The 14,140-nt window shown below is 38.8% G+C and overlaps 1 protein-coding gene and 2 long non-coding RNA genes across 9 annotated transcripts in view; 1 reads left to right on the top strand and 2 right to left on the bottom strand.

Annotated features, from left to right (window-relative positions):
• Nucleotides 1-14,140, top strand: part of mep1ba (meprin A subunit beta a) — a 107,598-nt gene that overhangs the window by 17,555 nt on the left and 75,903 nt on the right. The window lies entirely within an intron of this gene.
• The window catches only part of LOC141350556 (uncharacterized), a 40,506-nt gene that overhangs the window by 11,368 nt on the left and 14,998 nt on the right, over nucleotides 1-14,140 (bottom strand). The window lies entirely within an intron of this gene.
• LOC141350555 (uncharacterized) lies at nucleotides 3,371-10,938 on the bottom strand. Of its 3 annotated transcripts, none has more exons than XR_012358611.1 (9): nucleotides 10,780-10,938; nucleotides 9,575-10,117; nucleotides 9,295-9,471; nucleotides 6,806-6,865; nucleotides 6,589-6,669; nucleotides 6,369-6,422; nucleotides 6,123-6,209; nucleotides 3,995-4,082; nucleotides 3,371-3,836 (listed from the first exon to the last, which is right to left on the bottom strand). It is a non-coding gene; the product is annotated as an uncharacterized lncRNA (long non-coding RNA). The 3 variants fall into 3 exon arrangements; XR_012358612.1 differs by having other exon boundaries at nucleotides 9,689-10,117; XR_012358613.1 differs by lacking the exon at nucleotides 9,575-10,117 and having other exon boundaries at nucleotides 3,372-3,836; nucleotides 10,780-10,924.

Raw genomic sequence — 14,140 nt, 5'->3', positions numbered from 1 at the left:
TGTGTTTTTCTGTAAGTTGTGAACGTATCCGTTATAATGGTTGATTCGCTATTCCACGGGATGTTCCCGCCGAAATTGGACTACGGTTACATCCCAGACAGCAATTTAGCTCTTACCGACGTTGGGGCGCATGTACTTGCCCGACATAAAGTGCCTCGGTGAGATGTCTTATGGAGATCGGTAGCTAATAGGCAAGACATCGGGAAGATGGTGGCATTAGAATGATCGCCGACCGTGAGCCAACGTAAACCCGCCCTAATTATTATGACCTATATGCGGCGCGATCCGCTTCGCTCTCCCATTGAACACAGCTGATTTTCGGCTGCATCGCTGTAAACGTCAAGGCATGCTTATAAAGCAGCTGTTCCAGTGTTAAAGGGAGCGAGGCATCAGGATCCCACCGTTATATAATTGATTTGTTTAGGCCAGGGGTCTCCATGGTGCCAGCACATTCTATTAGTCTCAATTGTAATATTTATTTATTACATACATATGTTTTATATTAACTTGGCTTGGTTTACGTATGTTAACATATTAAACAATACTAAAACATATCAAAAAGTAAAATAAAATAAAATCAGTAAGTAAAACAAAAAAGTTTTGAGTAGAATAAATAAAAAAGTAGCCCTCCAGATTGTTTTATACATATTGTTGTAGCCCTTGCTCACAATGTTGGAGACCCCTGCAGGCTAACTCATTTCATATTGTGTATCAACAACAATCAACCCTCAATAACAGTTTATGTTGTGTTAATCATAAAATTTCTTCCCTAACAATTTGACAAGAGCTAGTTGAGAAGTAGGCAACTAGCCCACTTGCATGCAAGACTCCGTCCGTGGCTGCGCAGTCTGCAGCCGCTTCCTTTTGAGTTGCCAGGTTTTATGACAAAAAAAGTTTAAATTGAAAGTAAGTGATTGTTATGTGTAGGCAGAGATGGGCATAAATACATGGAAATGTATTTCAAATACAAATACAAAATACTGTGTCGAAAAATGTATTTAAATACAAATACAAAATACTGTGAGGAAAAATGTATTTAAATACAAATACAGTATTTTGTATTTTGAAAATACAGAAAATACATGTGAAATTGGTGATTCTGTGCAAGTATCCCTATTAGGCTGAAATCTATCTGGGTCTATTTCTGAATGCCAAAAAGCATTTAGATGTGTGCAACTGCTTAAAAAAACTTTCATTTTATTTTACGTACCTCTTGCTTTCTCCTGCCCTGTAGGAAATAAAAAACTAGAAAAAAATTGGTAACACTTTACTTGAAGGGGTGTTCATAAGACTGACATGACACCTTCAAAATCATAACATGACATGTGTCATGAACATGAAGAAGATTTTATGCACATTTATGATGACTGCCATTAAGTGTCATTTACTCAATAATGTAATTTTTAATGCAAGGATGACATTGTTTGAGATATCTTTGTTATGACAACTTGACACACAAACCAATACAACACAACTTGTTATAAATCATAAACAATAATTATCAAACTTAAGAAACTACCTAGCTTTGTGGGTTAACATTACATTAAACTGTGATTTAAATGGCATTAAGTGTTAATACTATGTCAAATATTATTAATACTCGGTCAAATAAACATTATGAAGTGAAGAATATTCATGATGCTGTTATAAAACTATTTAACAGAGTATTCACACTTAATGACATTTTAATGACAGATTCAATTTGTATCACTGGTAAAAAGTGGTCAGTTATGTGGTCTTGGTTAATGTCAAGTTGTCATGACAAGTTATGATGTATGGGTTAATGCCAAGTTGTCATAACAAAGACATCTCAAACAATGTCATCTTTGCAATAAAAATGAAATAACTGAACAAATGACACTTAATGGCAGTTGTCATAAACGTCCATAAAATCTTCTTCATATTCATGACACGTGTCATGTCATGGTTATGAAGGTGTCATGTCAGCCTTATGAACATCCATTCAAGTAAAGTGATGTTTTATAAAAATTTCATAAAAACTTTTTCATGTGTTGTCGACACCTAAACAGTTTATATGTGAAGAAATCCACGTATTTACTTCTCACGAGATGAGTGTTTGACAAATTATTCGGCAAACTACTTCCTCTCATCGCTGCTTTTTGATGGTTTTGAGAACAATTACTCACGAGTCGCTCTCTGTCATTTACAGAATTAAACAACGGAGAGCAGGTCAAGCATAAAAGTCTTGTAGGTTTACTAAGGAGCCTGCAGGTTCACGCCATGATGAACACCTGATTCCACCACTTGCCGCATCACGTGTGAAAGGGCCTTTATAGTAAAACACCACAGTTTTTCAATATTTTACTATGTTCTTACCTCAACTTAGATGAATGAATACATGCCTATCTTTTTTCAATATGTGCACTTCATCTTTGCACAGCGTGTCATGAATGTGTTAGCATTTAGCCTAGTCCCATTTATTCTGTAGGATCTAAACAGGGAAGAATTTAGAAGCCACCAAACACTTCCATGTTTTTAAGTGAATAAAAAATGAGAACTATATTGTATGGTGGAAGAGCACTTAGTTTACAGCACTTCAACCTCTGGCGCAGTAACATCATCACTCTTGTGAAGATGTTACTGCGCTCTGAGGTCGAAATGCTGTAAACTAAGTGCTCTTCCTCCATGCAGCCTGATGCTGCGCGCACCGGTGGTAGATGTAATGTTTCGGCGCAACATCAGGCGCAAATGGGTTAATTTGTCTAAGTTGAGGTAAGAACATAGTAAAATATAAAAAAAATGGTGATTTTCCTTTAAGTCAAAAGTGTAGGCCTATTTGTCAGCGTTCCACACGCCTGCCAACGTGCAAGTGTGAATTTGAATTTCCTTTTGCGACAGTTATAATAACACAAATCACATCACACCCAATAATTCAATCGCTCTTGCTTTTTTCCCACTCCAACATTTCAATTATTGCCCACTAAAAGCTGCAAAGATATATTTGCTTACCTGAACTCTGGTGTCTGGTCTGAACTAGTTGATGCATGAAAACAGCACCCTGACTGGTTGACTGGCTCAAAGTATTTTGAGTATTTTAAAAATACAAAAATACTCATCTTAAATGTATTTAAATACAAATTACATTTCATTTTTTTCGAAGGCTTTAAAATACAAAATACAAAATACTATTTTGTATTTCAAATACGTATTTTAAATACATGTATTTGAAATACTGCCCATCCCTGTGTGTAGGGTGTATTTCATACACAATATGACAACCTGGTAAATGTCAGTCTAACAGAAAAAAAATGGATCAGTGAGTTTTCCAGGAGAAATAACAAAACAGAAGGGCATCTGGAATTTTTTTTTTACTTTGTTTTTGCAAAGGCAGTTTCATTTATTTTAACACTCCACAAATTACACTTTGCGGTGGTTTCCCGGACAGGGATTATCTTAAACCGGGACTAGGCCTTAGTTTAATTCTGAAATATAACTAGTTTTAATAACATGTCTTAATAAAAACATTACTTGTGTGCATTTTGAAGCATCACAAAAGACACTGATGTATTTTATGATATGTCAGTGCAAGTTGTTTTCAGTTTGGACAGCTCTTACATTTATTTTAGTCTAGAACTAGTCTAATCCCTGTCCTTGAAACCGTCCCATAGCAAACTGCAACAAAAATAAGAAATTCCCTCCAGAATAAGTCATACTCCAGAATCAGTCCAATCAATTATTTCACTTAAGATGCTTGCTTGTCCCGCCTTTGCCGCCCCCATTCCTGTCTCTGCTCAGACAGCCGCAGCCAGTTTCTCACAGTCATCTTTATATCAGCCTCAGTGGAACTTTGTAGGCAGGATTTCTTAACACAGCACCTAAAAAAAATGTAATAATGTAATAAGCAACAGAAAAAAATAAGACAGCACAAAAGTCTATATATCTTCGTGGATGGTTTCTAAAAAGACAATTCAGAAAAGTCAGAGCATTTTGCAAAAAATAAAATCATGTTGTTTCAACACATTGTAGGACTTACTCAGGAGTACCTGATGAATAGGCTGTGATTTAAGGAGAGCACATCCCTTCATCACTGGGTGTGTCTTGCTGCCAATCATCTTGTGGCACTAGGAAATACAGAAAAAGGCCCGTTACACAAAGAACAGCATCACCCAGGTCCAACTAACAGAGCTAAACAAGTGACCCCACAGCAGTGGTTCTAAAACTTTTTCTGTCATTTTTGTCATTCTCCATTTTATGTAGGACTGTGCTGTGTGTGCGCTGTGTATTGTGTGTGTGTGCCTGTCTCAGTGTGTTCTTGATCTGCATGCTAAACAGCTTATGTTCAGGAGAGCCCAGCCCTTCATATTCATCTTCCTGCTGCCAATTAACGGTTGTCACTATGAAATGATAAAATTAGATTGTGAAACTGCTAAACAGTATGTAGGCTTTTTGCTCTCAAACTTTTCAAGTGCGCTTACAGCCACAAGTTTAAAGACCCAATAGACCCTTTTACTGTTTGTACACAATGGTGACGTGGCAACGTATGCACGAGCAGTTTGGCAACAGAAGTATGGCAAGAATCAGCAGTGAAGTAACACAGACAGAGAAAGTTATTTTAAAAAGTTGACTTATCAACTTTTTCCAACACATCTACCAGATCCGTGTACTATAGTGGAGTGGATAGAAGACGTTAGCAGATGGCCAAATATAAAGTGGCCAGATACATATGAAGAGTTTGGTTCCAAAACCCAATAAATCCATTTTGACAAATTTTGTTAAAAACGTGTTTTCTATACCAAGAAAGTGACAAGATGAAAACCACTATTTTCTGTTACAAACTTTCACATAGCATCTTTAGGTTATAAAAACATGAAAAAAAATCAAATCCATAACTTGATTTTCAAAGATTTATTATAAAAACAGATTATTTTTTCCACAAAATGCAATAAATTCATGACAAGTTTTTATTCAAAATGCTATAAATCTATTGAATCAATAGCCTTTATAAATGTGCATTCATCTTTGCCATGTTATTCATTTAGTTGACTAGTGGTATACACCAATTAAAAATATAAACATTAATGGCATTAATCAAAACACTTACTTTGTGATATTAAGAACACTGTCATTGATGCGGTTATACTTGACGTCGTCGCTTAACATGTTTCACAGCAATCAGCTGTAAAATGTTTTGGTCCTGCTCGATTTTCGTTGACTTTGAGTAAAATTATGGAAAGTTTTTCATAAGATCCGCTGGGGTCAATGTGTTTGCATGACAGAAACTTGATGTTGTCGGCCCGGGCAAACAAGCACCCGTCTCCCGAGTGTCTCTTGCGTAAATTATTAGATGTTGATGGCTTACGTTTCTTTCCCGTCACAGAAAACCATCACAGGTTTATCAATGCTATTAAAGTATTATTTTGTTTTTGTTTGTTTGTTGATCACGAAGTACAAAGTAGATGAGGAAAACTAGTATTCCGTGTACTCAACGCGCCACCATTGTTTGTTTACATTGCAATGGTGCGCTGCAAACTGTGGAGCGGATTTATGGCATTCTGTAGAAAAGGAGGAGTGGCGTTTATTGCATTTTGGGAAAAAAAGGGAGAAAAGATGACAGAATAAAACGGCGTATATTGGATTTTGCTTAAAATTAAGAATTTACTTTTTAATATTGACCTGATATAATACTGATTCTGGCAGCAACTCATTTTTTTTCAAAAATGGCGTTTATTTGGGACCAAACTCTTTATATATACGTATATTAGTATATTATATTAGTACAACCAAACGCAACAACCAGACATTTTGATGCTGGGAAACCGTTTTAATAAACTTTCTGAGTTGCTAACACGTTAGAACAACTGGCGAACAACAACACTTCCGTTGCCGAAATGCGCGCACAAACTATTTGATCACGCGGGCTGTAAAAGGGTCTATGCATCACATATTTAACGGAAACTTACATTCAGTACGAAGAAGGTCTTCATTCACTGATGTAATCACTTAAATGGAAAAAACACAAATGGCCCAGATCCAGCTTGATTTTAAAATCTGGCCCTAATTCATTTGCTATTGAATTATTCTGAAATGTATTGTTTTACTACCTCAGTATGATGTTCTGAGTAAAAAGTGCAGATTCATACATTACATGTAAAATATCTTACTATCGTTAGTCCTCTGACGGAGCCCTGGAAGAGGGTGACGTGGAGGCTGCTGCAAAGCACACAGGCCTTCGTTATTATTCGGTGTCACTAGAAAATACAGAAAAACGAAATTATTGGAGTGAACAGTAAGTCAAATTTATCACAATTAGATAAACTAATGTCAGTGGGCTGAGTAATTGCCACACATTTCTACACACACACACACACGTGTCAGTGTTTTCATTGTCTGCGTTTTAAATGGCTTACAGTCAGGAAAGCCTTCAGTTCTCTGCGCCTCTTTCTGAATATTAACCGCAGTCTCTTGGAAAGACAGAAAACCTTGGTTTACTGATCACACTACTAATATAAACTCAAAAATCATATCTCTGGAACATCAAACTATGGTATGTGCTGTGGACCTGTGGAGTACATTGTGTCTGCTTGAATTTAGGGACCTGATGCATTTTACTATATAGGGTACACTTACCTTCACTCTACAATGATGTGGGATGGGCTGGAGGAGTTAAACAAGGGGTGGGAGGGTTAGCCAGCTTTCTTCTTACTGACACTTCAAGAAGATTAAAAAAGGTTACAACAGAAAGATGATCAAAAAGGCACATCAACCATAAGATTTGCACCTTAGATATCTACATCTGATATTCGCTGTATGAGAAGTGCAGCATTATACACATAAAATGTCTTACTAGGCTTGCTCCTTTGATGGAAACTTGGGTGGGCTAGAGAAGGCTGCTTCCTTTTTGTCACTGTCATGGCCATTTAAAAACAAGGATTAAAATTCGAAAAATGTTTAAACACAAATATTACAAATTCTTATCAGGCATAATTAAAGTATGAGCATGTAATTAAAGGGAGAGTTCACCCAAAAATGAAAATAATGTAATTAATGACTCACGAGTTTGGAACGACATGAGTGTAAGACCTCCGTTCATCTTCGAAACACAGTTTAAGATATTTTAGATTTAGTCCGAGAGCCCTCCGACCCCCCATTGAAAATCCACGCACAGCACACTGTCCAGGAACAGAGAGGCAATAAAAAAACATCATCAAAGTAGCCATTTGACATCAGTGGGTCGGTTGGGGTGTGTTGGGGCATCGGAAGTGCATTTTGGTCCAAAGATAATAAAATTACGACATCATTCAGCATTGTCTTCTCTTCCGGTTCTGTTTTGAACGCGCACGAGACTGAAGTCACATGACTGCAGTGACGCAGCTGACGTACAACGTGGCTGATGTGTTATTAGGTGCGTCCCCGCTTTTTTTTGTGCGCCCGAGCTTCGTTTACAGTCTGAGGGAGACGAATGCTGTAAATGTGAAAAAAATTCACAAACATATCTGAGGATAACACGCCATCTGCGTCACAAGACTTTAGTCAGACACATGCGCTACACAATAGACATGGAAGAGAATGCTGAATAAATTTGTCATTTTTGGCCAAGATGTATTTTGGATGCCCCAACACATTCCAACCGACCCACTGATGTCAAATGGCAACTTTGATTATGTTTTTTATTATCTTTCTGGACATGGACAGCACACCGTGCATAGACCCCCAATGTAGGGTCAGAAAGCTCTCGGACCAAACATAAAACATCGGAGGTCTTACAAGTTTGGAACGACATGAGGGTGAGTCCTTAATGACATTATTTTTCATTTTTGGGTGAACTATCCCTTTAATTTTCTAATGGACATATGGAAACTTAAAGGAACACGCTGACTTTTTGGGATTTTAGCTCATTCACAGTAACCCCCAGAGTTAGATAAGTGCATACATACTAGGCTTGCCGCGATGGTCGGTGAAACGGTGATAACCGGTGCTTCAGCCTCTCACCGGTTAGATCACTTGCCCACCGCGGCACCGTCTTTCACCGTCGTTTTGATATTTTCGTGTAATTAAATCATTTAGTTTCGTTAGAGAGAGCAAACGCTTACAACTGAGTGTGTATGCTGACAGCGGAGCTGAACGCGCGTCACGTCACAGAGCAGCAGGTGTCAGATTTCATTTATTCCTGTCAGAGTGTGCGAGGCAAGCTGACTGACTAGATGATGACAGAAGCCGCGTGCTTACTCGTTGTTGTTATAATATACATATATGATGTTTAATATAACCGAGATCGTTTTGTTCTTGTGTTTTTCATCAAGAAAAATAATAAACCCATCATTCAAGCAGCGCTATATGGCGAGGTAGCCGGTTGCTCTGCTTGGGACTGGCGGGTTCTGTGAGAATTACCTGCACACATTGACTCAAGCACTTAATTAAACCAGCTGTTGCGCTCGCATTGCACGCAAATTCATACGCGATTTAACGCAGCGTACGCAAGCACTGCATTTAAACAGTTGCGTAATTCAAAAGTGAAAGTAAAATGTGCACGTCTGCATGCGCATTTATAAGCCCCTCCCACACGGTGAAACCGGGATTACCGGGTTTGTGACGCGCCGATTAACCGGTGGGAAAATTCTGTCACCGCGGCAACCCTAATACATACCCCTTCATCTCTGTGCGTGCCGTAACTCTGTCTGACGCACCCACCGCTAGCCTATCTGAGCATAAAGACTTGAAGTAAATGGCTCCAGCTAGCATGCTGCTCCCAATAAGTGACAAAATAACAGCAACATTTTCCTATTTATGTGTTGTGATTTGTTTAGTCACACCGTGTACAAACAACAAGGTCATGACACAGCCATCTTTTAACAGTATACATACTGGGAACTATATTCTCAGAAGGTGAAGCACTTGCTACTTGGGGGGAGTAACTGCACAACTCTGACCGAACTCTCTGCTCCTCACCGGGGGTTTCTCAGGTGCTGCTAGCAAATCACTGCACCCAAGTAGCCGGGCTTTGCCTTCTGAGAGTGTAGTTCCCTCTGTGTATATGATTGATAGAAGGCTGTGTCTCACATGACCTTGTTGTTTGTACATGTTGTGACTATACAAATCACAACATATAAATAGGAAAAAGTTGGCATTATTTTGTCACTTATTGGGAGCAGCATGCTAGCTGGAGCCATTTACTTCAAGTCATTGTGCAAAGCTAAGCTAGCGGTGGGTGCATCAGACAGAGTTACGGCACGCACAGAGATGAAAGGAGTATGTATGCACTTATCTAACTATGGGGATACAGTGAATAAGATAAAAAAATAAGCCTTTAAGGTCAAAATAGTTAATTCAACTTGCCAACTGTTATGTTGTTTCCAGCCATAGGTAGGAGGGAAGGGGGAGGAGGGTTTTTTGGAAGGTTTGTTGTGCGTTTTCTTCTTTTTCGCCTGTGATGTTTGTGGTGCATTTTGGGTGTCTGATGAAGGGCACGATGCAGGGGATGATGGTGGTGATGGTGATCTAAGTCAGGATGGTCTGTAAATGAAAAGTTTTTACAAAGATTAGTTTTCATATTGATCACATCGAACATAGAAAGTACAATGAGTAACATCAGAACAACATAGCCCCCCACTCTCACTTGTCTCATGTAGTATTCAACAACAGTATTGTTTTCATCCTTTAGATGGGTTGGGTGATGTCCTCTTGAAAAAACTTTGGAGTATTTTGTATGAGTCTTTATAGACCCTTTTACTCTTTGTACACAATGATGATGTGGCAACGTAGGTGCACGCAGTTTGGCAACGGAAGTATGGTAAAAATCAGCAGTGAAGTAACACAGACAAAGTTATTTTAAAAAGTTAACTTATCAACTTTTTCAACACAGCTACCAGATCTGTGTACTATAGTGGAGTGGATAGAAGACATTAGCAGATGGCCAAATATAAAGTGGCCAGATACATATATACGTATATTAGTATATTATATTAGTGCAACCAAACGCAACAACCAGACATTTTGATGCTGGGAAACCGTTTTAATAAACTTTCTGAGTTGCTAACAGGTTAGAGAACCACTGGGGAACAACAACACTTCCGTGGCCGAAATGCGCGCGCAAGCTATTTGATCACGTGGGCTGTAAAAGGTTCTGGAGGCCACCAAGCCATGCCTTCATCGTATTTACCTGAGTGAAAAAAACAGAAAAGACATTTTATTTTGCTTAAATTACAAAGGTTAAATAAAGGCTCTATTTTATGAATAGGTGTGTGTCCAAAAACACTTACTTCCTATCACTTTATTACTTAATAACCACTTTGTCTGACTGTCTACAGTGGCTGTGCACTTGTACTAAAATAGCTCTTTGATTGACAGGTCTACTTTTAACGTTACCATAAAAACGCACAACAAGAGCTGCCTTTAATTTTAAGCATGTCACTTAGACAAAATCATTAAAAATGCATTTAGAGTGTAAGGGGTCCATATTATAATGACAGATGTCATTTTTGTGTAGACAAAAGACAGTCCGTCAATTTATTACCGTTTACCGAACGATCCCCTCACGTCAAAAATACTGTCTAAAACAACTCACTGAAAAATATTTAATACGCGAACATATTAATAATAACCAACCAGGGGTGCGTTTCCCAAAACCATGTTGCTTATTTTCCATTGCCAACCAGCTAGTTGCTAACACAACAGGTTAGCAACTATGGTTTTGGGAAACGCACCCCAAGTCAACAGTTATAACAACAAACCAAGTTTAAAAACATGCAACGTTGCCTCCGACGCCAATTTCTGTCATCCGTTTATCGAAAACATTTCCACAATCATATTTAATCAACATACCTTCGCGCTTACACTGCCGGCTTGATGTGGACCAACAACTGCGTAGATCTAGTGAAGAAAAAAAGAGGCGCGGTCGGCATAAAGGTTGCTCGCGGTTCCTCTGCCGATCTCCGGCTGCAGACTCATCGCCCCGATCGTTTACCCACCTACTTTTATTCTGTGTGCAGGGGAAAAACCCCAACCGACACTTTGCCGCTGGTGCCCTCCAATTGCCGACGTCGGTAAGACTGAACGTGCTGTCTGGGATTAATATGATTGTAATATGAATATTAATCAATTAATATTATATAGGGTGTTATCAACTTAACCACATTGTTGTTTATTGCTTCAGAAAAGCACATAAATGTAAGGGCTTTTTGGACAACTGTTCGGTAGAAAAGCGTTGATATCGTAGTTCAGTCAGTTTATCCGAGAGGTCTTACAGGCGCCACAGACACCTCTGTCAGAGTCATTTGTAAAAAGGGGGGCAGCACGGCAGCTGGATGAGTGCGGTCAGTTAATTAATGCTGCTTGCTTAATTTCGTGTTACTGCTTAAGTGTTTATACTTAAAGTTAGATGATATGTTGGTGTTTTATGGCTCGCGGATTTGCAATAACTGCATTTATCAGGCAATCACACGTTACGTCACACGCTTATGCTTGTACCTGCGGTGGCTCGCGCTGTATCCATGATTTAAAGCAGAGAATAAGAAAAAATTTTTGTAAGAAAAAGTCAAGCAGTGTAAGTTTTTGGCATGTGCTATTTGAATTGAAATGAAGTGTAATGGTGTTATTTTGCTTACTTCTCTTGATGAATAATTAGCACGTTTCAGTGTTTCCCACAGGATTTTGAGGAGACTGTGGTGGTGATGACGTCACCCGCTAATTAGCATATATGTGACGTCATCATGTCGTGTTTGCGTTTGATGTATTGTTTGCACCTGAAATATGTTTCACTTCTACTCTTTGATCTGTATCTGTATTTGATGTGTATTATATATCAAATTATATTTTAAGCTGAATTAAGCTGTTTTAAATAGTGAAATAAAAATGTAAATGGGAATCATTGAAAATTCTATTCGTGGGGGCCAGTGTTGATTCTGTGGTGGGCCACCACAAATAAATCAATGTATGGGAAACACTGCGTTTAATGGAACTTGAAAATATTAGTTATATATAAATGTGCTCTTGTTTTCAGTGTACTTTTATAAATCTTTTGTAATGTCTTTGTTATCAGAGCCCTTCAAATTAAACATAGTGATGGTGATCTTGTCAATGCTGAGATTTTAATGCATCAACAGCCATTACATCTGTCTGGATCAGGTAATGTTGTGACATGTTAACCCTGATATTTTACAGTATATACTTAAATGCATTATGCAAGTGTATGCATTACATTCTGATAAAGGTCATCATTTATAGAATTATCTTTTACTATTGCACTAATTTTACTTTTTTATAGTTGTCAGGATTGAACAAGAAACAGACAGCAAGGGTTGTCAGGTCAGAAACGTGATGACACACAAACATAAGAAACTTCACAGGTGAGCTTTTTAAAAACACCTGCTACTTGTTTCTCAGTACTGGTTTATCATTGTCATTAGGAAAATATAAGAAAATAATTCAGTATGCAATGGTCACTGACTGTTCAGCACAGCACTTAATTTCTTCTGTATGTCACTATTCCCTCTATAGTACATGTTTCAGACCCTTCGTTTTCAATAGACAGACACAGAAGTTAATTCATAGTTCAGAGTGGATGTTGATGCAAGTTTTAAAGAGGCTTCATATTGACAGACAAAATGGATCTTTGTGGTTGTGTACATAACAGCATTTCTTTCTGTCTTATCTTTATTATGGCTGTGACAGTATTTTACCACCGCCATGGTAATGCACCAATTCACCACTGTGGTGCGGTGGTTTATATAATGTGTTTGTGTGAGGGGGGAGGTATATATCTCTTTTATATATATATTGAAAATAAAAAATGTAAACAAAGATCATATATGATGTTTCTTAACAAACGTGTGTGTTCATAGGTGGCAATTTCTTTTTCCACCGGTGGGTGCTCATCACAACCTCCAGCTTTACTGGACGCCAGGTGCTCTGGAGCGCTCAAAAGCTTTGAAGAGGTGGAAAGCAGTGCAGTCATGTTTTCGTGTGATTTTACATGCGAATTGTAAAGTTAAAGGTAATGTTTTTTCTGTGTTTTTGATTGTGTTCATGTTTTGTGTGTAAAAAACAATATTTTTCACACAATTTACTGTATAGCGCTGTTTTCACTGTCCTCAAAGCGGGCTGATGTCTTCCTTGTTCTATGAAGTCCCTCCTTCAGAATTATGTAACGAGTTCTGCTTGTGTAGTTTGTTTAGTGTGTTTCGACAGCAGCTTAGCTTAGCCAGAGATAGGGCTGCACGATTAACGGCACGTGATTGTCACGCGCATCTCGTCAGTAAAGCTGGTTTCTTGATAAGTAATAAATCGCCATCAGCTGCTTTCAGATGGAGCGCCATTTACTACACAGAGCCATAGTTCACTGACAAAAGGGGAAATAAATATCGCATTCATAATCGGCAATGATTTCCCCTTTTGCCAGTTAACTACGGGTCTGTGTAGTAAATGGCGCTTCATATGAAAGTAGCTGATGGTGATTTATTACTTATCAAGGAACTGGCTTTACTGACGAAATGCGCGTGACAATCATGTGTAATTAATTGTGCAGCCAGAGCCATTTGAGCTTAGCTGACGCCTGACATGTTCCTGTGGGCAGATGTTAGTCAAAGCTCATCATTCAACTTGGAAGTAGAGGGCTGTAGTACAAACTGGCCGTTCGCTGTAGGATTTTGTCACAGGTGGGAGCGGAGCGCCCCTGTCGCGGGTCATGCTCCTCCTTCTGTTTCCACCCCGAGGACGTCCCAAAATGCCCCAATGACCAAACAGACAAGAGGAATAAAATGTAACAGTCTTTATTTAATTAAAAACAGGGAAAAGGGGAAGGGTTCTAAAAATGGTGAGCTTTCTGGAACTGAGGGAACAGTGATCCGAGTCACTTCTGACTGTTCACGTAGACTGCAGGTAAGTCGTCCTGACTTTCCCTCTCTCTTCGTCTCCACGTGAACTACATGTAAGTCTTCCCGGCTTCCTCTCTTTGCGTCTCACAGGTGAACTACAAGTGAACGTTTCTAGCCTCTTTTCCTGAGCTCAGAAGGATAGATACAGGTAAGTACACTGGGCTTTAGGCGTACAGGGAGGTATACGGGTGGGTACACTGGTAAGTAGCTTTGGGCGTACACAGGGGAGTATACAGGTGGGTACACTGGTAGGTAGCTTTGGGCATACACAGGGGAGTATACAGGTAAGTACACTGGGCTTTTAGCTTTTA

Source organism: Misgurnus anguillicaudatus, chromosome 18, assembly GCF_027580225.2.
Source record: "Misgurnus anguillicaudatus chromosome 18, ASM2758022v2, whole genome shotgun sequence".
In the NCBI taxonomy this organism is placed as follows: domain Eukaryota; kingdom Metazoa; phylum Chordata; class Actinopteri; order Cypriniformes; family Cobitidae; genus Misgurnus; species Misgurnus anguillicaudatus.
The sequence above is the reverse complement of the archived record's forward strand: the minus strand, read 5'-3'. Positions and strand labels throughout refer to the sequence as shown.